At 36.1% G+C, this 27,715-nt stretch overlaps 1 pseudogene across 1 annotated transcript in view; it reads left to right on the top strand.

The window, feature by feature from the left end:
- The first annotated feature begins 3,037 nt into the window (after positions 1–3,037).
- The window catches only part of LOC102926903 (histone deacetylase 1 pseudogene), a 58,657-nt pseudogene continuing 33,979 nt past the window's right edge, over positions 3,038–27,715 (top strand). The window contains exons 1-2 of the transcript XR_013046808.1: positions 3,038–3,043; positions 3,722–3,842. The product of XR_013046808.1 is annotated as a histone deacetylase 1 pseudogene (transcript). The remainder of the gene's footprint in view (positions 3,044–3,721; positions 3,843–27,715) is intronic.

Genomic DNA, 27,715 nt, shown 5'->3' with positions numbered 1-27,715 from the left:
ATTAGCATTTTGGGGTTGCTGGTGGAGAATAATTAACATGTTCTAATTATCATACTGGTTGTCTTTTTTAGCTTATGAGAATATAGTCATATCAACCCTCATTGATCTTACAATGGTATGTTTTATTGTTTCCAATGATATTATCCTGGGATAAACAAGACAAATTCTTTAAAAAAAAGGAAAAAGAAAAAGAGAATGTGTGATTCTGCAGTAGTAGATTTTCTAAATGGTTCAATTTAGAACAGAGTAATGTAACTTTTTATATTTCCTATCAAAAAAACATGGAGTCTTATTTCTGTAGCAGGACAATGCTATCTGTTTTTGCAAGGCAAATCAAGGTTATATTATATTATTACAACACAAGAAAATGTTTTCTTGCATCCCACTCAGATTGCATTTTCTATTCCTTCATATTTTTAAAGATTCATGCATAAAATGTGCTATCAATATACTTGAAAGTAATAACATCAAAGTTGTGTTTCAAGGATGGTTAGTATATTAGAATCTTTCTGCAAAATTGTATTTTTACCTATTTAATATATATAAAACTCCTAAAACCACCAACTAAGATCATTAAAACAATATGAAGAAGGAAAATATAAATGAAATTAATCTATATTTTAAAAACTCTTAATTTCTGGCAAAAGTCACACATTTTGTGACAAAAGAGATTTAGATAAAGCTAGGTGCCTTATTATTAAGGACTTTTTTGGTGAAGGCTGTGTTATTACTGGACTATGTAATTCTTTGTAATGGCTGTACCATAGCAAACAGTATTCTTTCATAAAACTTACTTGTAGAGGCATGCAATTCATGCTCACAAATAAGTTCCATTTGGCTCCATGAATTAATTTTCAGAAAAGCAAGACAGAGATAACAAAAAACTGGAAGGTGATCTAAACATAATCCAAGGTTCCATGTTCAATTGTGTTAAGTTTTAGAAAACACCTGAAATTGAAATAGTAATGTAGATTATAAGAAAAGATAATGATAATTCCTTACCCAACTACCAGATAATAAAAACATCTGTGGGTATAGCAACATAAATTACAATTGCTCAGATAGTCTGATATATCACTAATTTATTATGTTTTCAAGTTCATAGTTATAATGCATTGAAGAGCAATGCATTATAAGTTTCCCCAGTATTTGAGCTTTAACCCTCATTGCAAGTGGAGACAATAATAGCATTTAATTCAATGGTTCAGCTAAGCTGTCAAACTAGGGCATCAGGTAAAATGGTTGGCATATCTTTGATCAGAGAAGTATGGTTTTACAAATTGGTTGGGAATAAGTTACTATATACCAGAATTGTGTGTGTACTTAAGTAACCTTAATGATGATGGCTGCATCATCCTCATTGAATTTTTCTTCTGCCTATAAGCTCCACTTTGCTGGACTCCCTTAGTTGTATTGTTCTGATGCCAGATCTACGCATAATGCTAAGAATTCCAAAGATAAAACACAAAAGTAACTATAAGCTAGACTGATATTCCTTGAATGTCATGATAGTTGACTAAACTATTTCCAAGTAAGCAGTTCCAACCATTTGTTCACTAGTAGTTGGTAATTACTCCATGTTGATTGGTAGAGGTGATGTCACAAAAAGAAAGAAAGAACGAAAGAAAGAAAGAAAGAAAGAAAGAAAGAAAGGAAGGAAGGAAGGAAGGAAGGAAGGACCTGAGGAGGAATGAGGTCCTAATTGTAAGGTGAAATCTCTGTGAATAGAGCACAGCAATGCACATCTTCAATCTCATATACTCAGTCTGTTGAGAAGGATCATAAGAGTTAGGCCTGCTGGGGAACTGATGCATAAGCTCTGTTCTCCAGGGCTTGAGAGTTCTCCAGACATGGATTCTTGGTAGGATTTACTGTACAGGCATTAGTTTCCTCCTGTGGAACAGACCTTAAATCCAGTCACAAAGTGGTTGGTTATTCCCAATACATTTATGCCACTATTGGACCCAGGGGCATATCTGCCTCGCCAGTCTTTATTGTAGCTTGCAGGGTTCACAGTTGGGTAAGTCTGTTAATGACTTTTATCTCACGGAAGCCTGCAGAGCACATTCTTAGACTGTGCAAGTTAGCAGACAGGGAGGAAGCTTCCGAATAATTACAAACTTAAACTTGCAATATTCTTTCATCAGTGTATGATGTCTTCAGCAGTAGTCTTAGCATCAAATTCTGGTTGGAAACAAAGGCCAATATCAATACCTTATTTTTAAGGAAAGATTTCTGGGACTCTTCTAAACAATAAATTGAAGGGAGATAAACCATGTCTAGCACTGGACATTTGCATTAACACCAGTTGCTTCTGGGAATAGGATTTTCTCCCATATTGTGCAGGGTAACTGTATTTATATTCTTCTTATACATGAACACTTTAGAAGCTTATAAATTAGCATTGGCAAACAGCCTTTGCAAACTTCCTTAGTGCTAGTTATCCTCCTCCTCCTCCTCCTCCTCCTCCTCCTCCTCCTCCTCCTCCTTCTCCTCTACCCTCCACCTCATCACAGTTTGCCCCCATTTTGTCCACTTTCTTCTTGATAACATCTTAGTTTTCCACACACCTCAGTCTAGGACATTAACACAGAAAAAAAGGAAGAGGAAGGTAAAATAATAGGAAATACGTCTGAAAAATGGTGTGAGGAATCATGTAATTATGTACCTACTAATATTACATATAATAAGACAAGTATGTGTATACATATATAACTTTTTTTTCTATCTCAACTGGCAATGAGTCACCCAAGACAATACACTTTATTATCATTATGATTTTTTTGGTTGTTCAAGATAGGATTTTCCCATGTAGTTTTGGTACCTGTCCTGGATCTTGTAGACCAGGCTGGCATTGAACTCCCAAAGATCCACCTGTCTCTGCCTCCCAAGTGCTGGGATTAGAGGCGTGTACTTTTTAACAAAATCCTCAGCATTAGGCATAGGAAGTCTCCTTTTGAGTTTTTGTTGAGGGATGTCAAAGAGACTCCTGATACTTTATAGGCAATTGCTGTTTCCTTTGTTTGTCTCCCAGAGGATGAAGGTAAGTCCCTACTGCTGAAAATACCATGTACTTTGGAAATGGAGCCAGTAAGATCACAGAGGACCTGAAAATCTTCTCCCTAAAGATGAACTTTCATGGTAACAGAAGGTGCCATGCATTCTTTCAAAGGAGAAAAACAATCTTAGCTTTTGAGACTTAAGAACTGAAATAATGGCCAGCATTATACCATATCCTTAAGAAATTGTACCATATCCTTAGGGGTGAAATAGCGGCATGCATATATTTGTGGTAATCAATAGCTCTTTAACTGGGCTTTAGTTAAGGTCAACAAGGGAGAATATGGCTAGTGTTGGAAACCTAGGAATATGGCTAGTGTTGGACCTAGGGCTCATGAACTCATAGATCTTGGAGGAGTAACTACAACCTCCAATTTATTAAACTGGCTTAACTCCAAACTACTTTCTTAATATGTATTTGCATTACCACAGGCACGCACAGGTCTCACTTGTCATTAAAAAAAATGCCTTCTTACAACAGACAGATAACCCACAACAATCAAAATGAAGAGAACAAATGACCATGTGATGTCCATTCTGAACTGATACATCTACAACACTACTCTGGCATCCAAAACTCAGAGATGATAGTAAAAAATGGGACTTAAAGTTTGTAAGATCCAGGGGAAATGGATAATTGCTCTAAAATTTCCTTTCCTAGAAATGTCAGAGGAGCTATATCCAAGAAGACTCACCTGTGGACAATTATGACACCAGTAGCTGGTATAACTTCCACAGTGGCAACATGGGGGCCTCAGACCTAGACAAAGAACTACAGGCAAGTAAGGAATGCTGAGAGAAGTAGTCTTCCACAGGACTCACAAATTGATTATTCAATACAAAGTGGTCAATGATAATATCATATAAATGCAAGTGAATTTTTGTATTTCTATATTTAATATATGAATTTTACTTTGAATGTATATTTTATGGATAAAAATTTATATTTTAACAATATATATGTTATATATATATATAATATATTTGTAATGACAATTAATGAAATTAAGCCTATGATTTTGAGAGTGATGAAAATGGGTAACTTGGGGGAGGGGAAAATAGGGAATTGGGGAAATTATATAATTATGTTTTAATTTCAGAAAACAAAAAAGATTTTGATTGTGTCTACTAGGAGTATTAGAAGCTATCTCAATAATTCTCACCAACATGACTGCATAAACAGGAACTAAAAAAGAACAAGAAGAGGCATGTTAATGGGAATGACAGAGAGCTGAAGAGGCTTCAATTCTGTGCTAAGAACTACATGCAACTAAGAAATCCCAAGAAAAGAATATGTAGTCATTCTCAGCAAGGATTACAATAGCTAATTATCCAGTACCAAGTGGTCTACCCTGAAAACATACATACAGGAAATATTATACCAACTGAGCAGATTCTTTAGGAATATAAATATACATTATATATATATATATATATATATATATATATATATATATATATATATATATATAATAAAATGTCTATGAATTTGAAAGAGAGTAAGGTAGTGTATATAGGAAAATTGGGCAGGTAGAAAAGGAAAGGGAGATAATGTAATTATATTATGACCTCAAAATATAAAATGAATGATCTCAAATGAGCACAGACCATCTCTAAATTAATTTTTAAAAATCTGGGAATGTCATACCTCAGTGGTGTCCTGGGTTCTCAGCAGTACTGAAACAACAGAAACAACAACCAAACAGTCTGAGTCTTTGATGGCTATGCAGCAAATAGATGCTGGATATCAAAACCATTTAGTAAGGATACAAGAAAATGGAAAACAAAAAATCAGACTTCTGTGATGTTATTGGAATAGTGTGGCTTGCTGTGGCCTGAAAAGAAAGCACCTACTTAATGTTTGAGATTAAGCACAACACCAAATTACTCAGCTTTTCCTGTTCCTCTGGAATGACTAAGGAAAATATCAATTGCATTTCATGTTTTTATATGTTGCAGTGATATGACACACAATAAGTATTGATTTAGAGTTATCAGAGTATCATATGGTAGAAGTTTTCATATTGAAATTATGTTTCTATAACAAAAATTGAAAAATATGATCAAAGATATCAAAAAGTTTAGCATTATAGAACTGCATAAATAAACTGTAACATTGATATAATAATATAAAAGCAAGCAAAACTTTTCAAAAATTCAGAAATTTTATTTTATAAACTTCTATTTTTAAAATGGAAAAACAAGACAAAGCACATTGTTGTAAATTGTGAAAGAAACTCGAACTAAGAAGAAGAAATAGAAAGAACCAAAACTGGTCTTTCTTGAGTTCTTGCAATTTTCCCCTATTGTTCTCCTTGGCAAATGTCAGTGTTGAACAGGCAGACAACACACAGATGTGGCTTTCAGATTCTAATAATCAGCAACACAAAGAAAATTGTAGAAATGTGATTTGGAGTTCAAACACAACTTACGAGTTGTCATGCATAATTACACTGACTTCACTTTAGTTCATAAAATTAAGATATTAGTAAAAACATAAACAAAAAATAAAAGGACTGATATATTTAGTGTGCAAAAAGAAAATAACCAATGAATCAGTTGACAACATTAAAATGTCAATTTTGAAGTTATGATAACTATGAGGTTTAATTTCAGGATGCAACTTATAACAAAAACTTTCTTATTGCAGGTACAAATCAATATACCTGTAAAATAATTGATACCTTAACATCATAGCATTTGAGTTTTGCCAAAATATAAAAATTAAAATATCAGCATAGGTAAATGCAACAATTCTCAAAAATGTTTTGCACAGGTGAAAAATGACTATAAATAAATAAAAAATTCATTACGAAATAGCAGTTGAACAAGCTACAATCCATAGCATCAAACGATATAGAGGGAAAGACTAGAGGGAATAGAACAGTTAGATCTGATTAGGAAAAGGAAGTAAAATAGATATTTATGGATGAATGGTGGGGTGTCTAGAATGAGAGGTTCATGTGGGGATGTGAAGAGGAAAGGACGTAGTACATGGGAATATGAGGAGAGACAACTGAATTTGGTGGGCATCAAAGCGTTATATGGAAACTTAATATAGTAGAAACCTACTACAATATATACCTACATCAAGATGCTCTAAATGAAATTGCCAAATAATGGGGAGATCAGAGACTTAACTGGCTATACCTTCTGCCAAACACAATTTCCAGTACCAGATTTGGGATACATCTAATTCAGTTTTGGGGCAAAAGGGACCCACAGGAATCCCCAACCAATCCAACTATTGCCAAGACTATAGATTGTTCACCAACTGACAATGCTGAAGACATCACCTACACAGCCCATTGAATATGGAGATGTCTAGCTGGTGCCTACATAGATCATTCATCCCTATGTTCCAGCTTCTTTGATACAGGAATGTGCATTACATACTCCCCAAAGAAAAATGTAAACATCGATCCAGCCACAAACACTTCATGTGTACTGGTGTACTACTTGCAAGACATACTAGAGCAATAGTGGCACAAAGCTGGTGGGAGTAACCAACCAATAAATGGTCCGACTTAAGACCCAGTCCACAAGATGTAACCCATACAAGACATGGTTAGGGTGACCAAGATCCTCAAACTAGATATCCCAGGTACCCAGGGCTAAATCAAAGAGTAATGGTTAAAAAAAAAGAAGGAAGAAGAAGAAAGAAAAGGAGGAGAGGGAGGAGTATGAGAAAGAGAGGAGGAGGGGGCGAAGAAGAACAACAGCAGCACCAACGACAACAATGAAAAAGAAAAAAATGTGATAAAATGGCTCCTAATGATATTCTGCTGGACTCACAAATGAGTATTATGTTCAACCATGATCAGAGAAGCTTCTTCCTGCAGCAGATGTGGACAAATACAGAGGCCTATAGTCAGATCCCTCACAGAATGAGAGAACTTGCAACACTCAGTCCTCAATGGGATATCTCCATCAAATCCCTCTCACTAGAACTCAGATAATCCCACAGAATGCAAGGCAGAAAGAATGTAAGAGCCTTAGGATCTGGTGGACACCATGAAACAAGGATCTCTAAAGCAACAGAAGCATATCTCATACGGAGCTGGAGCTATCTTCAGTCCTGCCCAGGCCGGCATCCACTCAGACTCAAATAAACATACAGACACTTATATTATTTAAACTGTTTGGCCTAATGGCTCAGGCTTCTTGCTATCTAGTTTTTATATCTTAAATTAACCCATTTCTATAAATCTGTACCTTGACACATGGCTCATGGATTACAGGTATCTTACATGTTCTCATGATGGTGGCTGACACTGTCTCCCTGACTCAGCCTTCCACTTCTCAGCCTTCTCTCTCTTTGTCCTGCCTATACTTCCTACCTGGTTACTGGCCAATTAGCACTTTGCTTATTAACCAATCAGAGCAATACATTCAGATATAGATATGATATGATGAAAGGGCAGATTAATGAACCTACTATTAAAGAGTAAAAACTTGTTTAGAAATGTTTTACATTGCTATGGATTTTAGTTTTTTGATACAAGTTTAAAATTAATTTTGTTTAATATATATTTCTACTCTTGTTTGAGGTATTATGTTTATATAACTCATTTAAGTTGTAATTGATAATTAAGAAATACATATTAATAATTAGTCTTCTATGATAGTCAAACTTGTAGCCATGTTAGCTGAGTTCTCTAGGTATACATAGACATATTTCAGATAGATAGGTAATCTTCAAATACTTCAAAGACCTACAGAATATGGCATTTAAAATATTTTAAAAATTTAGTCTTTCTGGACAGTGAGACATGTCTGCTCTTGGCATCACTGACTTACCTCAGAGAGGAGGATGGGTAACAAAAACACTCTATATGGAGTTTATCTTCTTCTTAGCAAAAATAGCCATTTGGTTATAAAACTGTTCTTGCCTGGACTGCTTGATCGACTGGACATGTAGGACCCATAGGAAGGTAACCACTGAATTTAACTTGGCAAAATGGTTCTTCAGGTTCCTGCTTCTCAGAGGAAACTGCCAGACATTCTACAGGACACAGAGAAAAGTGACTGAGTCTCTAGGCTTGTGGGCTGAAGACAGATGCCCCAACTTTACAAAGGGAGTTTGGATAACTGTCGAGACTGACAGCTATCTCTGTCTACTTTCAAAAGACTCCTGAAAGTTGCTTGCATCCTTCTCCCATTTCTCAGGTAATATTATATCCTTCTGGGGTCTTTGATGTAGTTGAAGCATACATAGTTACAGTTTTCCCTAGTTATGATCAAAGATAAGTTAGATATGAAACCTTAGACTCACAAATATAGGATAGAAATGATATCTTCTTTAATTTTGCCAAATGTGAATAGACTAGATATTATAACTATAATTTTTGCTTGATAATTGTTTTGTTATATGTAATTTTACAATGTGAAAGTTAAAACCTTCCTTTTTGAAAATAAAAGAAAAGGGGAAGTGGTGTGGGATGTTCTGTATTCTCTGAATGTGTTGCTCTTATTGGTTAATAAATAAAGTGCTGGTTGGCCATAGCCAGGCAAAAAGTATAGGTGGGACAAACAGAGAAGAGAATTGTGGGAAGAGGAAGGCTGAGTCAGGAGACACCAGCCTGCCATCCAGGGAGCAGCATATAACAGGCACAAAGTTAAAGCCTCAGAATACATGGCAACATCTAGATTAACAAAAATGGGCTGAGTTTAAGTATAAGAGCTAGTTAGTGGTAGGTCGGAGCTAATGGTCAAGAAGTTTTAAATAATATTAGCCTGTGTGTGTTTATTTGGATCTGAGTGACTGCAGGTCTGGGCGGGACTGGAGATAACTTCAGGTACACTCATATGAACTCCGAGACTATAGTAGCATGCACAGGACCTGCACAGGTTTCCAGTTTATGGCTTACAGTTTAGTATTTTTATGGGATTTCTGAGCATATGAAAAAAAATGGGTCTCTGACTGTAACATGCCTTGGGCTCTTTCCTTTCTGTTGTTTTGTCCTGCCCAACATTGATGTGATTGTTTCTTGTTATATGTTATTACATTTTATCTTGTTCTATTTTTAAAATATATGAATGAATGGATACCCAGTCACTAGGGTAAAGGCTATGAATGCAACTGTCAGTTATACCTTCTGGGAGAGGGAAAATCAATTTGCTCCAATAGAAAGACACTAGGTATATCAACCACTCTAGCACAGAGTTCAAGGTAGGTGACCAGTAAATAATGGACACCACAGTTTCTTTGTTTGTGTTTTAGTTTTTGCTTTTCTCATTTTTTTGTGTAGGGGTTACACACTGTGCACTCTCATGCTTTTATTGGGTTAGAATTTGGTGGATGGTTTTTGAGCTTTAAGTGATGATGTCATTTGTTTTCTAGGTTTCTGGTGTTCTACTGTTGCATGGGTTTTTGATATTTTGTGTCTTTTTGGTTTTTCACTTTTTATTTTGAGAAAGAACTTAACGTTTGGTGTGTAGGGAAAAGGAGAGGATCTGGATGAACGTGGAGGTGGGGAAGAAAATCCTCAAGATATACTTAAGTTTAAAAGTTGTTGGAGATAATAAGAAATAAAAGATGCTGGTTCTCATCTATAACTGAGAAAAATATAGACAGGAGCTTAGGCCAAATTTAGTGCATAATAAACCTACAAGTATTAGAGAGTAATTAATAACTAAATAGAAAGATAAGTATTTATATGAAATCATATCCTATGACAGATATTTCACATAACATTATTCAAAGTCTGGTTAATCTGACTGCCATGTGTACTCCCTTTGTTTGACTTAGTCTTTTTTTTTTTTTTTTTTTTTAAGAAAAGAGATTCTTTTTATTTTTTTTAAGGAAATTTTTTCTTCATTTTACATACCAACCACAGATTCCCCTCTCTCCCTTTTTCCCTCCCCAGGCTTCCCTGCCCTTGACTCACCACTATTCCCTCCTACCAAAGGGTACGGCCTCCCATGGGGAGTCAGCAAAGCCTGGTATGTTCAGCTGAGGCGGGTTCAAGCCCCTCCCTACCTGCAACAAGGCTGAACAAGGCATCCCACCATAGGTAATGGCCCAAAAAGCCAGCTCACGCACCAGGTGTAGATCCTGATCCCACTGCCAGGGACCCCTCAAACAGATTAAGCCACACAACTGTCTCCTCTATGCAGAAGGCCTAATCCAATCCCATGCAAGCTACACAGCTGTCAGTCTATAATTCCTGAGTTCCTTTGAGCTTGGTTCAGTTGTCTCTGTAGATTTCCCCGTCCTGATCTTGACCCCCAACCTTGCTCATATAATCCCTCTTCCCTCTCTTTGACTGGACTCCCAGAGCTCAGGGGCTAGTCTCCAAAATATATAAAGAACTCAAGAAACTAAACATCAAAATATCAAACAATCCAATTTAAAAGTGGGCTACAGATCTAAACAGAGAATTCTTAACAAAAGAATCTCAAATGGCTGAAAGACACTTAAGGAAACGTTTTACTTAGTCTTCTTTCTCTTATAGACAGGGTATGACTGTGGAGCCAAGGCTGGTCTAGAACTCAGGAGGTTCCTGAGTCTTTGTACACTCTTGATGGGGCTTTAAATGACAAAAATTATAAACCCATTAAGAGATATAATTGATTCCTTTGGAATCATTAGTTTCACTTGAAAAAAATATGTCACAAATTATTCAAGCCTATTAGTTCTTCCAATGTAAACAATAAGAAATGTGCTAATAACTTTAAGATAAAAAGGTTATATGTTCAAGAATTGACCATGTGACTGGGATGAAATATTCACTATGGATCACGGTTATGTTCCTTAGAGTACTGTATTCATTGAGAAACTTTTATGTGTTTTGAAACAGGTTTTATGTAGCCTAGTCTGACCTCAAACTCACTATGTAGCTAAAGAAGACAATACATTTCTAATCCTTTTGGCTTCAGCTACCAAATTTGGAGATGATAGCACTGTTCCACAACTTGATGATTTTTGTGGTTCTGGACATCAAACCCACAGCTTCATGTGTGTTTGGGAAGCACTCTTTTAGTTGAGTCATATCCCATGTCCTGTGATTATTTTTTTAAAGATTAATTAATATTGAATGAAAAATTATGAGGCAATATAAGAAGAAGAGTAGAGAAATGCATCAAAATATTTAGGTATATTATGTGGGATTGTGACTGTCTTATTTGGTATATTATTGCTGTGAAGAGAAACATTATAACCAAGATACCTCCTATAAAGACAGTATCTAATTGGGGCTTTATTATAGTTTCAAAGGTTAATCAATTGTCATTATGGTGAGGATCATGGTGGCTTGCATGGTGATATACCAGTAGCTGAGAGATTAACATCGTCCTCTTCAGGCAAGCAGGCAAAGAGATAGACATTGAGCATGGCATGTGTTTTTGAAAACTCCAAGGCCATTCCCAGGGGCATACCTTCTCCAATAAGACCATATCACCTCCAGCAAAGCTATGCCCCCTAATCTTTCCTAGATAGCTTACCAACTGGGGTCTCAGTATGCAAATATATGAGCACATGGGGGCCATTCTCATTCAAACCACCACAGTGAAGATACTTACAAGCACATCATTTTTAAAATCTTTCATTTTTATTTGTAAATGTTTGCAAAGCAAAACAGTTACTATTACTGCTAACACAAGCCTCAATGATTAATATTTTAAACAATATTTATGAACAAAATGTAAAATAATTGATGTGTTATTTCCACAAAGTTATAGGAATTACATGACTATGCTCCATTGAAACTTAAAATTCATAAAGCTAGTGTCAGTTTTCTTGGAACCTAAATAAAAATAAAAACAAAATTCTTTTTTTTTTTATTCTTAAGAAAAAAGACTTTAAGGAAATCTCAAACTTTGAATCAATTATGTGAATTATGGAGTTGCATTGGAGTCCGTGACAATTGAACCCAAGGATTTGCACATGCCAAGTAATGCTATCACTGGATCATAACACAACCCTGAAAGATAAATTAGGTAAATTTAATAAAAAAGAAACCAGAATGAAATGAATCTTTATTTACCTTAGAAGAAATTAACCATCTCAAATATAAAGTAGCTCAACTAAACAAGTAGCAATGAAGGACTCACACTATGATGATAAAGCCAATTGACAAATTGATGGATACACCAGTGAGTTCTCACTTTTAGAGAGGGAAAGGGAGGGTTTGAGCTTCCTGGGGAGTAGCTACCAGGGCATCAGAGGAAGCTGCCAAATTCTGTTTTTCTGCTAGTTTAATAGGGCATTTGCTTAAGGCAATTTATTAAATTATAGACCTATTTTGTGATGTCTCCATGTGTGCACATAAATATAAAGATATATAATTGAAATAGTAAAAACAATTTCAAAGTATCTACTTGCTGATGATCACTGCTAAATTCATTTTAAAGGGAAATGATGTCAGATATTACAAATCATTGATATAACTATCAAAATCTGACATTCAGGAACACTGAAAATTCATTTCAACATCTATCATTTACTCAGCCCTTACATTTATTTGTTATCCTCGTGTCCATGGTGTATTTGTGTGTGTGTGTGCAGATGCACGACTGTCATACTGCATGCATATAATCAGAGACCAATTGTGAAGAGTCAGTTTTCTCCTTCTCCCATGAAGTCCTAAGATTCAACTCAGTTCATCAAGCATATAGAACAAACAATTCTCATGCTCTACCATCTCAGCAGCCCCATATAAGGTATTTTAAAATGAACATTATTGTTCTCCAAATTTAATATTATATTTTAAGCAACAAATAAAATGTAAAATTCTATAATATACTTTTTTTGGCAAAGTATTTACAAAAAAATGCCAAGTTACAAGCAAGAAAGTTCAACTTTACATATCTAACAGGTTTTCTACATTTGTGAGAAATAATAACTAATTTAAAAATCATTAAACAGTGCCATGTCCTATATGCTTTCAGGGAGTTGGATCTGACTGGGGAAGTAAGGGGATGAAAAAGACCTACCAACCCAGACAAAAACCTGGGACAAGATGGACTGGGCTCTCTAATGGAGAAACTGAAGCATCCCAGAAGCTCAGCATGTTTATTATATAGGGTTTTACAGAGAGGCAGGGTTACTGTATAAAGCTGAACATGAAGGCAAGGTTATTACATACAGATAAACAAGGAAGCAGGGTTTACAGTATAGAGCTGGATTAAGGAGACTGGTTTAGTTAATCTTGGTAGGTGTAGACTCTGTAGGGCAGTGGTTCCCAACCTTCCTAATTCTGTGACCCTTTAATATACTTCCTCATGTTGTGGTGATGACCAACCATTAAATTACTTCATTGCTACTTCATAACTGTTATTTGTCTACTGTTGTAGATCATAATGTAATTATCTGATATTCAGGCTATCTGATATGCTACCTCCAAATGGGTTCCAACCCCCAGGCTGTGACAGACCAGCTCCCACCATTATTTACCCCAGGGACTCTTGAGGAATGAGGGATAGAGAAACAGAGAAAAACACAGGGTAGACTCTACCAGGCCTGGATCCTTATTCACCAGCTCAGAACTTTATTCCGTAGGTCTGTTTATAACAATGCCAAGGAGTGGATCAAAAGACCTCCCCTTGCTAGTACAGTCAAGTGTAGAACCTTACAAACACCTGGTACCCAGACCTTTGGTCCAATCAACCTCTTATGCAGTCCTGCTGGGTACAGCCACTGGGAAACCTTGGGCTACAACACTAGGCTGAGAATCGCTGATACAGGTGATGCTCTTCAGGTTGTAAATATCTTGAGTGAGGGAAGAAAGTTGTGGTAAGTATATTCTACATAGAATCTCAACATCCATTCATGATGGGTCTGAGGCTAGGGTACTGAAATGGCCATGCCCTGTCAACAGAATGCACTCACTTAGGAATTCATTCACTCAGAGTTTCCCACATGCCCCACAAAATGAAGAACTTGTAATCATATTACATATGTTTTAAAAATTGAGCAGATATATTTTAGACAGGTCATCTTCAAACCCTTCAGAGATCTACAGGATATGGCATTTAAAATGTTTTAATAACTTAGAAAGTTTTTCTTTTTTGAGACATGTCGGCTCCTGGCAGTACCAATCTACTTCAGAGAAAATATGGGCATTGAAGAAACTGCATATGGAGTTAACTTTCATTGTGGCAAAGTTAGCCACTGGACAACAAAGTATCCTCGAATCAACTGCTGACAAACAGGAAAGACAGGACATGAAACAAAGGACTACTGATTCTTGCCAAAACAAGTGTGGTTATGGCTTTATCAAAGAGCATCTTCTGAGGCCAGGACGATATGGCACCACCCCTGAAGTGGCCTTCGCAATCCGGAAAACAAACGTACAGTGCCCTTTTCTTCGAAGGCAGCTGAACAGGTAGTGGGCCAATGGCTTCTGATGTGCAAGGGAACAGCAGCTGAAACAGTTATTCTTGAAGAGTAACTAAGCTCATGCCTCTCAATAGTGGACTGGCATTTAATAGAGGGATGTGGAGAAGAACGGGATGCTGAGATGAAGCCATATATACACAGCCAATAAGAATGGACAGCTGAATTAAAAAAAACATCAACAATTTCCAGAATTTAAAATCCTGAATCATGACAGGACACTAGTGGAATTCAGGTATTTCTGGTCTCACCCAATGTGAGGTTGAACTGTTGACCTTGTGTATATCCTACTTCACAAATGAGTCTGTCAGATATGCTAAGCCTATAAGCTGAAGATGATGCCCCAACACTGCGGAGAAACCTCAGGTGACTGCCCAGGCAGCTGGCTGTTTGTGTCAACTCACAAATTTTTTGGAAGTTGCTTGCATGCACTTCCTGTTTTTATTTTTGTTAGCTAATATTATTTCCTTCTTGGGTCTCTGAGGGAGTTGAAGATTAGTTAATTATAGTTGAAGGTTAGTTAGTTATAACTGATTAATTAGTATAGAGAGTGAATTAGATACGTTTTGGATTTACCAAAATAGGATAGATAATGAAATTATTTTCTCTAAATTTGTCAAATACAAATGGACTAGACATTGTTTAGGTATTTATTACTTGTATATATTGTATATAGTTATTGTACTTTTGTATATAGTTTTTCTATTGTTAGTTATAACGTTTTGCTTTTTTTCTTTTTATTAAAATAGAAAAGGGGAAATATGGTGGTATTTTATTTGTACTGAAATGTGATTTTAATTGTATGTTAATAAATAAAGTTGCTTGGAAAAAATTTAATTAGTACATGAAGAGATAAAGCAAACATGGTAAATTAAAATATAGGTATTATTTATTTATTTGTTTATTTGTTTGTGTATGGATGTGGATGTGTGTGTTGCAAGCACATGATTCTTTGGGTAAATTTATGCTCTTGTCTTTGACTACAGAGGTGATAAAAGAAACTTCTTCATATCTTCCTCTATCTCTTTCTGTCTCATTCCCTTGAGTTAAAATTGCTCATTGAACCAGACTCTCCCAATCCATGGGTACTTGGTATTGGAATTTCACATCTTCATTCTTGAACAGAAAACACTTTCCTAACTAAATCATTTCCTCAGACACTATTTTTTAATTCAATAAGACAAAAATAGAACTGAATTAGGAAATAATTGTGTATTATGTATTTTTCATCCAGTCCAATTTTTAGCATTTAAATGGTACTGTATCAACAAACTTTCAATAGTTTCTTAACAAAGTTAGTTTTTTAGCCACCATACTGAGACAAGAAGGAGGTTGCTATCCTGCCACAAATAAACAGCCCCCTTTGCCAGGAAAACTAATTAGGGACACAGTGACTGCCCGATTACTTGGCTTAAACACTACTGCGCTGTCTCAGAGGGACCTGCAGACACAAAACCAATATACAGCTTCATTTTTCATTAAGGCGTTAAGAACAGACAAAGGGGGTCAAACCACAGAATAATTCATTGCCTCATTCCAGCCATTGCTTGACAATGTACCCCATGTATCTATTACTAATAAGTGCTTCTGAAATACCCTGGAGCAATCATCCATGAGTCATCTAAAGCTTTCTTTATTCAACTGTTTTTTTTTAAGTCCGTATGTACTTCTTGAGGATAGGATTTCTCTTAATATGCTTGTCATATATTCTGTGAGACAGTGCTTTTAAATAAATCTCATTAAGCAACTGAAAGGCACTTTAAAATCCAGGATTACAATCTAATCTCCAAGTCAATTCTATGATCTTTTTAAAGCACGTCTGGATTCATCATGGACACAAAGATAGTATGGAGGGATAGTCGCTGTACCTGGTGACAGGTGCAGTTTATGGAAAGCAGTGCAACAAGACAGACCTAGCTTCATCTCTGCTTTCCTGTAATCCCCCAAACTAATACTCATATGGTGACAGCTGAGTCAAGCTTCAGTTCTTTTGGATTCAAACACTCAGTATCTATTAAGTCATGTTCAATTATTCTTAATTGAATCATATATATATATATATATATATATATATATATATATATATATTACACATAGACACCTCTTAACCAAATTTAAATTTAAGAATTCACACTTTTAGGCCTTTCTTATTTCTTAATAACCCTACCCTCAGCCCAAGAGTTTGGAAAATAGCAACAGTAAAACAGAATGAAACCTCCAATCAGTTCTTTGATGGAAAGAAAAGAGGCTTATGGCCAAAGGTACAATATGACAAAACAGATCCTCTTTCCTTGCTCTTCCTGTCAATCTTTTGCTGATAAAAAGTTTTTTTTATTTATATATTTTACTTCCCAACCACAGTTTTTCTTCCTTCCTTTCCTCCCATCCCATCCTCCCAATATCCCCTCTACTCCCCTCAATCTACTTCTCATCTTTTTTTCTGTTCTGAAAAGGTCAGGCCTCCCATGTATATCAACAAACCATGGCATATCAAACTGCAGTAAGATTAAGCACTTCCTCTTGTATAATGACTGGAAAAGGCATCCCAGTAAGAGGAATAGTGTCCCAGAAGCCAGCAGCAGAGTCAGAGATAGTACCTACTCACACTGTTAGGAGTCCCACAAGAGGGTGAAGCTATACAACTGTAGCATTTATGCAGAGGGTCTAGGTCAGTCCCATACAGTCCCTGGTTGTCAGTTCAGTCTCTCTAAGAGCTCAGGTTAGTTGATTCTGTGGTTTTCCTTGTGATGTCCTTGAGCTCTGTGGCTCCTACGATCCTGCCTGCCTTTCATCCATAGGATTCCTCAAACTCAGCCTAATATTTGGCTGTGGGTCTGTGCAACTGTTTTCATCAGTTGTATTAAACTTCTCTGATGACAATTGAGCTATATATTAATCTATGAGTGGAATATCACCAGGCATCATTACATGAAATATTTTTTTCTCCAGTCATGTTTGGTTTTGTCTTGTGTCTCTAAGACTTCCAACCTCTGGGTCCTGGCACTGCAGGGATTTTTGGGTGTGGGCTCACTCTTGCCACATAGGTTGGTCTCAGGCTGGACTAGTCATTGGTTGGGCACTGCCGCAATCTCTGTGCGGCTCTTACTCCAGCACTCTCCACAGGCAGAATAGGCTGTAGGTTGAGGGACATGTACTTGGGTTGGTGTCCTAATCCCTCCACTGAAAGAATTTCTTGGTCACAGGAGGTGGCCACACCAGATTCCATATCCTCTATTGATAGGAGACTTATACGAGATCATTTTTGTAGATTCTTGGGAGTATCCCTTGTACCATGTGTTTACCTAACCCTCAAACGCTTCTCCTTTCCAATAATCTCTTTCAGTATTTTCCTACTCCATCCCCCTAACTTGGTCCATCATGTTCCCATCCCAACCCATCATCAGTATAACCACAAAATCTCCTCTCTTTACCCTTACCAGGGAAATCTAAGCATTCATCCTTGAGTCCTCCTTGTTACCTAATGTTTCTGGGTCTGTGGATTGTAGTGTGCTTACCATTTACTCCACAGCTAATATCCACATTTTATGGATTTTTTTTGAGACAGTGTTTCTAGGTGTAGCTTTGGTGCCTTTCCTGAAACTCACTGTGTAGCCCAGACTGGCCTCAAACTCACAGAGATCCACCTCCCTCTGCCTCCCGAGTGCTGGGATTAAAGGCGTGCACCACCATGCCCCAGGCTAATATCCACTTATATAATATCACACACCATATTTATCCTTCTGTATCTGGATTACCTCACTCAGGATGATTTTTCTCTAGTTCCTTCCATTTGCCTTCAAATGTTATGATGATATTTTTTTTTATATTTGAGTAATACTCCATTGTGTAAATGTATCACATTTTCTTTTTACATTCTTCAGTTGAAGTACATCTAGATGGGTTCCAGTTTCTGGCTATAGCAAATAAATCTGCTTTGAACATAGTTGAGCAAGTGTCTTTGTGGCATTATTGAGTATCTTTGGGGTATATGCCCAAGAGTTGTATAGCTGGATCTTGAGGTAGATTAATTTCCAATTTTCTGGGAAATCATAATATTGATTTCCAGAGTGGCTGTACAAGTTTGCATTCCCACTAGCAATGGAGAAGTGTTGCCCTTGCTCCATATCCTCTCCAACATTAGCTTTCACTTGTGTTTTTATCTTAGCCATTCTGACACATGTAAGATGGAATCTTAGAGTCATTTTGATTTCCATTTCCCTAATGGCTAAAAAGGTTGAGCATTTCTTTGAGTGTTTCTTGGCCATTAGAGATTCTTCTATTAAGAATTCTTGTTTAGATCATCACCCCATTTTTAAATTGGATTATTTGATTTTTGTTTGTTTGTTTTATGCCTAGTTTTTTGAATTCTGTATATGTTTTGGAGATCAGTCCTCTCTCAGATGTGGGGTTGGTGGAGATCTTTTCCCATTCTGAATGTTGCCATTTCATCCTATTGATGATATTCTTTGCCTTACAGTTCTTTGCTTTTCAGTTTCATGAAGTCCCATTTACTAGTTGTCAATCTTGGTATCTTCTATTCAGAAAGGTATCTCCTGTGCCAGTGCATTCAAAGCTATTTCCCACTTTCTCTTTTATCAGATTCAGTATATCAGGATTTATATACAAATAGTGATAAATGACAGAAAAAGAAATCATGGAAACAACACTCTTCGCAATAGCTACAAATAATATAAAATATTTCAAAATATTGTAATATAATTCTAACCAAGCAATTGAAAGACCTGTATGAGAGGAACATCAAGACTTTGAAAAAATTAAAGAAGATATGAGAAGATGGAAAGATCTCCCATGCTCATGAATCTGTAGAATTAACATAGTAAAATGGCTAACTTTCTAAAAGCAATAGGCAGATTCAACAGAATCCCCTTAATATCCCAAAACAATTTCTTATAGACCTTAAAAGAATATTACTCAACTTTATATGGAAAAACAAAAAACCAGGATAGTTAAAATGATCCTGTACAATAAATGAGCTTCTGGAGGTATCAACATCCCTGATTTCATGCTCTACTACAGATCTATAGTAATAAAAACTTCATGGTATTGGCTTAAAAAAAGACAGGCAGGTTAATGGAATCAAGTCAAAGCATCACATGTAAATCCACACACCTATAGATCCCTGATTTTTGAAAAAGAAGACAAAATCATACCATGGAGAAAAGTAAGCATTTTCAGCAAAGAGTGCTGGTATAATTGGATGCCAGCATGTAGAAGAAAATTTATTGAGCTTTGCTGACTTGTTTGTTTTCTTTTCTTCCTCCTCTCTTTTCCCACTCCCTTCCTCACAGGACTCTTTCAGGAAGGATTTCCCTCAATACTTTTTTTGTTTGTTTGTTTGTTTGTTTTAACCAGAGAACTTCCCAGGCACATCCTGCATCAAAAAACCTGAAAAGGGAAGGGGTGTTTCTCAAAGCATCTCTACATTTACATCATCTCCATGTTTACTTACATTGGAAATATTCTTAAAAATATATGCATGAGAATATGGGACTTATTTTGTAGACACTGATAGTGCCAGAAGCAAAAAGACAATTTGGAGTTACTAAAGAATAAGATTGTGTCTGCAAAAGAGGAATAATCATAAAAGAAAAAAAACTATCCCGAAGAATTAATTCAAGTAAAATGCTTCTTTTTAAGGCTGGGTGGTGGTGGTGGTGGCACACACCTTTGATCCCAGGACTCAGCTCTGTGAGTTCAATGCCAGCCTGGTTTACAGAGCAAGATCCAGGACAGGCACCAAAAGTACTCAGAGAAACCCTGTCTCAAAAAGTCCAAAATAAAAATAAATAAATAAATAAATAAATAAATAAATAAATAAATAAATAAATAAATAAATAAAAATCTTTTTATGCCTATGACCAAATTTATGGGATATACTAAGAGTATATATGTCTTGAATTTTTTAAAAGTAAAATGAAGAAACTCTGGAAGTTGAATGAAAGCTTCCCAGCCCCCCCAACCTCGATTTTAGTTTCCTTAGTACCTTCAATTTCTCATTACAATTCATCTGTATAATGATGACTATATAGGCTATTATGCTTATTTTCATGAAATCTCATTGAGTTGAAGCTATTTATTTTTTAATAATCTGGGTTCAAAGGCAGAAACAGGATACTTTCTTCGAGAAAATAAGTACTTTGCGGGAATTTGTGGAATATTGTCTCCATTGTGGCAAAAGCTAAGCACAAGCAGTGTGCTGTAAGATGCTCATGGTGTCAACTTTCCTCATTGGACAGAAACTTGGAGCCTAATTTTCAGAAAAATAAATGAAAATGTTCTCTATATGAAACTGCATTTGCAATTTTGTTCTAAATGAATAGAAAATAAATTAATTACACAGGGAAATTCTGTGAATCATTCTTTACTTGGAACTCAGAATACTTGAGAAATAAACCCTGATCATATCAAATTGAGAAATACTTCCATTTGGATTCAAAAATCACACACATATGTGGTGGTATTCTAATTGTACTGAAATGTGATTTTGATTGTACGTTAATAAATAAAGTTACCCGGGGGTCAAAGCTATTAGAGCCATAGACAGAGTGTGGCGGTGGTGGTGCACGCCTTTAATCCCATAGATCTCTGTGTGTTCAGGGATACAGCCAGCATTGGAGACATACGCCTTTAAGACCCAGAGGGCTGTACATACAGACAGTGACGAGGCAGTCACGTGTTTGGGTTTACAACCAATGAGAAGGCAGAATGACTATGAAACGACTTACACACAGGGAAATAGCTCTCTTTTGGGAAGCTAGGACCACCGCAGGAGGAAGGGTGAGATTTTAGCTCTGAGCTGTGACCTCTTGACTTTCTCTTTTACATTGGTTCTGTGTTTCTTATTTAATAAGATGGTTGGTTACATCTACACACATATATTTTATTCTTGTTTGTTACTTACTAGGAAAATATAAATATTGTGAATTTCAGACATTTTTCTTTCTTCCAAAAAGAGAAATTGCTTTTGTTAACATGCTGTAGCCTGGCAGTGTATTCTCATTTTTCACAGATGTGCGTGTGTGTGTGAGTGTGTGTGTGTGTGTGTGTGTGTGTGTTATTTTGTCCTAATAGTGGTATCCTATGCAGAAAAAAGTAAAATTGTTTAATTTCCACAAAATTAACTCTAGTAAGTTGTGCAGTTGTTTTTGCACAAGAACAAAAACTGCGATATTTGAATCCCAGTGAAAGTATTCCTCAATTTGATATGCTCAGGGTTTATTTCTCGAGTATTCTGAGTCCGAATTAGAGAATGATTCACAAAATTTCCCTGTGTAATTGATTTACTTTCTATTCATGTAGATCAAAATTGCAAAAAAAATGTGAATCCCATTTAATATTTGATATTTTTTGGTTAATATCTTAGGTAAACCACCTCCACAAAACAGGGATTCACCTCAATACCAAGACACAAAGGTGGCTTGTGATTTTACCTTTGTATCTTCTAGATGAGTCTCAGAAAGCTGAGGAGAAGTTTCTAGTCTCCTGGCCCACATCATCTCTTTTATTATGTTCTCAGTTTTTTGTGTCTGTTGTGTATACTTGTGTATAGTGGCAGGAAGGCCACACGGCAGTGTACCAAAGCATGCATGTAGAGGTCAAAGAATAAATTATAAAGAATTGCTTCTTCTCTTTAAAAATGTGGGTCCTTGGAAAGTAACTCAGATTATTAGGCCTAAAAGTAAGTGCCTTTAATCTCTGAAGCATTTCTTCCAGCCTGACAAATTCTGTAAGAAGAAATTGATAATTGTTTGATGTGAGAAATTCATTTTTAGATATAGAAAGTTGTTTCTGATATTAGACTTCAGAATCATAAGCAATAAAGGATGAATAAAGGAAAGTATTTGTTCAAAAGTAAGAATATCAATTGACTAACTACAATTCATTTTTTTTTTTCAAGACAGGGTTTCTCTGTGTAGTTTTGGTTCCTGTCCTAGATCTCACTCTGTAGACCAGGCTGGCTTTGAACTCACAGAGGTCTGCCTGGCTCTGCCTCCTGAGTGTTCAGATTAAAGGCATGTGCTACCACCGCCCAGCTCAATTAATTTTTAAGCTACTTTACTCATTCAGTTCCAACTTGAGGTGAATTGAAAGGGGAAATTCTTCTGGTGGCATTTCATACTGTGAGTATTTTAGACTTCCAAATGTCAATGTTCATATATGTTTGAAGTCATGAGGCATAGCTTGGGCTATCTTGTTATGCCATGTGAAAAAATGAATGTCCTAGTTAGCTTTCATTTTCTCCATTAGTAAAGTTTTCTTCTTCAGGAAGGAACTATGTAGGATTATCAAGGGTAACAGAATTGAGTCACAGGTTTCTACCAACATGAATTGACTATAGGTAAGCACACAGCTGATCAGAAACACTTGTCAAGACAGTATACATTTACAACTGAGAGCTGAAGGCCTGCAAGAAGAAGCATCAGGTAAAGGTTACTGTCATCAGGTCTGACACCAAGAATTTGATTCCTGGATTCTACATGGTAGAAAGAGAGAAACCACTTCCAGGGGTTTTCCCCTGATCACATGTGACATGTGCATGCCATACACATGCACATGACACATAATATAAATAATTTAAAATATAAAATTTAAAATGAGGGAAGAGTGTCAATACTTTGATGGTGATAGACTTACAGCATTCTCTACCTATCATCTAACTTTCTCCTCCAATTGAACTATGTTAGATAATAATTAATACAAATTATATTAGAAAACTGTCAAATGCTTTTTGTACTAATGAAGAACTGAATCTGAGACCAATGTGGATCTCTTATCCCTAACTATGATGATGGTGTTCACTAAGACTCAGACAGGCTGGTAGCCCACATTTGAAGATGTTAACAAATATTATGCACTTGAGAACAGTTATGAGGAAAACCATTTTTCACAGTGGTAGCTCTGGTTGATCTCATGTAGTGGGGACAAGACTATGGAACCAATCCACTGGGAGGACATAAGGATATGGTGCCCAGAAAACTCTCAATCATTTCTGATAGATGCAGTAAACACCTATTCTGAAGGTCCTGCATTACTATTGATGGTCCTCTCATCTGGGATTATCTGATCAATTTTATCAGGTGTTACAAGTGCCTTATGATGTTGCCTATGTGCTGTTTGTTATATGTTCTTTTACTTTTGATTGCTACTTGCTTTATAACCTCATGGATTTGAACTAAAGGTATAGCTAGTCTACCTCATTATCCCAACAGAACAAGTATGGAGAAAATAATTAAGTAGATATACAGAAGTACATGAATCTGAATGTACTGACCTTTTTGTAATGGTTCAGCCTCAATTGCAATAAAAGCCAGGGCACTTAAATCCTCTAGGTTTATCAATATTAAGTTATATGAACCAATGGAGTTTATTTTTTAAAATTTTGTTTTAACTGAATTTCAACTATTTCCAAAAGAAAAACAGTCTTTAATATAGTGTGTTTAATACTTAATTCTGAAGAAACTCCCCAATCTTATATATTCCTTATACTCTGGAATAAAGTTGATCTGATTAAACAAACTCTGTCTCCCTGAGGCCTCCCTTGTCTATGCTCATGGGCTACATACAAAGCTTTCTGTCACTCCTTCTGCCTCTTTCCCTTTTCAGACTGATGGCTCACTGGCCAAGAGAGAAAGAGGACTGCCCCCACCCCCCACAATGCACACACACACACACACACACACACACACACACACACACACACACACAGGTTTCTTCTAGCTCCTAATCATGTAAATAAATTTATATAATTGTGTACTATCACCACAATTTTATATTTGTTACTATGTATTAAACTGTACCTATAAAATTTTTATTTCTGGAAGCTAATCCTCAATGTGTTGACACTCTTAAATGGCTCTTTTAGTGATTGGTAGGAATCTATGTAACCCCAAAGGGTGGGATCTTTGTATGATCAATATCTTTTTGAGACTTGCACAACATACATGATTTAAAGTAAGACCATGAGGAGGCACAAGTGAACACTGCTTCATAGAATCCAAAGAGCTAAAGAACTCCAGACTCTGATTCTATCTGCAACCTTGATCTTAGACTTCTAGTCTCCACAGTGGTGAGCAGTTTGCTACTTAAGGTCTTTAGTTTGAAGTAATGTGTTAGCCCAGCATTACTTGACTCTCGGGATGCTATAATAACCAAAAATTATATCCTGGTCCCAGGTTAACTGAAGAGAGAAAACAACCAAGCATATTTGATACACATGTAGACTGCACGAAATTGCTGTGCATTTACAATTACTGAGAAATAACATACCTTTAAACATTTTATCTATGTCTTCCAAAATTCATTTTTTTATGTAATATTATTAAGGATGGCTGGCAATTCCTTATTATTTCCCTTATCACTACCTCCTGTTAAGTGAAGTTTATCAACTCAAATGCTGAATGGAGACTTTCTTTACTATTTCCATCACTACATCTGATGCTATTCCAGTTAGGAAACTAAGCCTGAAAAGTGTCTGGAAACTCATAGTTGGTGCCTTCTGGGCTTCTCAGCTGTGATTTCAGAAGACTGGATCTCTAAGGTAAAGACATGGGAAGACTAAACAGGAAAGCAGCTGACCATAACAAGACAGGAAGACACAACTATTCCACAATTTAAAATGAAACATGTCCAATATAAACACCTTCAATTTTAGAAACACCTTAAATAAATAAGGGGATATAAAAAAAAATCTAATGTGCAGGTGTGTTTGTTGGTCAAATGTTTGTTTTACATGTTATTATGTTTGTTGTATGTCACTAAAAATCTTAATTCTTATTCTACATGTAGGAGAATTTATTTGAGATTGTACAGACTTCAAAACTTTAACATTAAGAATATTATTCAGATAAAATTAAAATTTCTGAAAAACTTACTTTTAAATAAAAGAACTATATGTTCTTACACTAAAATGGACTAATTATCTTACATTAAATATTTTCCTTTGTTACTTGTTGTAATTACTGCTGAATATAAAATTGAAGGTAAATGTTTATTGTCTATGACTACCACTGACAATTATTAAAACTGTGCATGTGTACTGGAGGCTTTGGTTACCACAAAACAATATTTTATAATAAATATTGTAAGAGTGAGGGTAATTTCTAATAACACATGATTTTCAAAGTTAATTTAAAATATTGCTTAATCAAAGATGTCTAGTTTTAAGTATCTTAAATATGTAATCATAAAAATAAATGTTTTACCCTTTTTTGAAGTTTTTCCTCTGTTTCTTCTTCTCCCTAAAGTCTTCTCTAGATTCTCCTGCATATTTGAAAGAAATATAGCCTGAGAGAGAGTTCTTAATGCCCATGTTCTTTTTTTTTTTTTTTTTTTTTTTTTTTTTACCTAAAACACCTTCCAGTCACTTGCAAAGAATGTGTAGCATTGTGGTTGAACTTTTGGAATTTTTCTAAAGAATATAATGCATTTTGATCATGTTCATGCCCCTACCTGCACTATTTTTTCAATATGCCCCTATGCCTCTCTACTTCCTGTGCTGTTTTATGTCCCCTGCATAACACGAATCTTAATTAAAAAAAAAATAAACCTGTAGCCAACTATTGGGGTAAATTCTAAACGATCAGAGAAGCACAACAAGCCACAGCTAACCTCACTTTGCCAATTCCTCAGCTGATCTTGTTTCCTCAGACTGGAAGCCTCTGAGTCCTCATCTGAATGGATGTCAACTGAACTGCTGCTAAAAGCCAAAAAGCTTAACAGGCTCTAGTTCCTGGTCCTCACAAGTTTTATATATATATACCTTTCTGCTCCCTGCCATCACTTCCTGGGATTAAATGCATGTGTCCAATGCCTGGCGATTTCTAGCGTGGCCTTGAACTAACAGAGATCCAGATGGATCTCTGCCTCTTAAGTGATAGGATTAAAGGTGTGTGTGCCACCAGTTTCTGGCTTCTGTGTTTGTATAGTGGCTGTTCTGTTCTCTGACCCCAGGTAAGTTTATTAGTGTGCACAATATATTGGGGGGGCACAATATCACCACACCACTAATTTATACATAGGTATAAAACTATAAGAGTATAAAACTCATGAAACTAACACTAAGCATATTTGAAAAATTTACACACAAATGCATTATTTTAGAAATTGTATGCATAATATATGTATCTACTCATATATCATTATATATTGCATGTAAATATATAAATATTATTATATATTAATTTCATTATATTACATATTTTCATTTGTTTAAGTATTTTTATGTGTCAGGGTATTTTCCCTTTATGTATAAGATGCATGCAGGGCCCACAGAGGGCAGAAGAGTTAGTTGAATCTTCTGGAACTGGGTTTACAGATGATAGTGAGATGCCAAGTTGTTTCTGAAAATTGAACCCTTCTCATCTGTAAGTGTTCTTCACAGCTGAGCCATCTTTCCTCCCCCCTCTCATGTGTGTGTGTGTGTGTGTGTGTGTGTGTGTGTGTGTGTGTGTGTTGCATATATATTCTTATAGTGTAGTTTGACTTAAGTTGCCTGGTATCAGAGAAAATGCTGCTCTCAGAAACCATAGGCTGGCAAATAAAACACCCAGTATCAGGCATGGTATACCTCTCCTTCACTTGATGGTAAGGGCTGTGATAGAGATCCACAGAATAACATAGATTATTGACATTTATAATGGTTACTTACCAAAAATTGATGGTCAGATCCCATTTTTGAAGAAACCACACACTTTGACTACAGGTAATGGAGATATCAAGGTGTTGTTTAACACGAATCTCCCACTCTCCTGGCTATCTCTCATAGTACTAAAAGTTACTACTGGAGCCTGCTAGGAGAAAGTTCATAAAGGGTCCTACCCAACTGTGAACCCTGTGAGCTACAATAGTTGCTCACATGTCAAGATATGCCTATGGATGCAAGAGTGGCATAGACATTATGGGGGAAGCCTTCTGCTTTCTGATTAGATTTAAGGACAGCTCCACAGGAGCAAATGCATGTCTGGTGTTGAAAATCTGGCCAGGAAACTATTGTTGGGGAGCTCATAGACCCTATGAGCTGAAATATCTACTCTTATTTGGTTAAACAGAGATAACATCCAACTGCTCTCTAAATTTATACCTTTGTGCCCATACATTAGTGCAGCTCTGAGATTTAATTAGGGAGAGTCTGTGTTCAGTTGACATGGTTAACACAGAAATTCACAATATGTGAATGTGCAAATGACACATGTCTGGGCAGTGAGTTCTCCACCAGCAATGAGACATCGATATCACACCCTCTCAACCCAGGGTTCAGGCACAGTCTTGAGGAGTGGGCAGAAGAAATGTAATAGCCTG

This window comes from Peromyscus maniculatus, chromosome 21 (genome assembly GCF_049852395.1).
Source record: "Peromyscus maniculatus bairdii isolate BWxNUB_F1_BW_parent chromosome 21, HU_Pman_BW_mat_3.1, whole genome shotgun sequence".
Lineage (NCBI taxonomy): Eukaryota > Metazoa > Chordata > Mammalia > Rodentia > Cricetidae > Peromyscus > Peromyscus maniculatus.
Note: the sequence above shows the minus strand (reverse complement) of the source record. Positions and strands in the feature narration are given on the sequence as shown.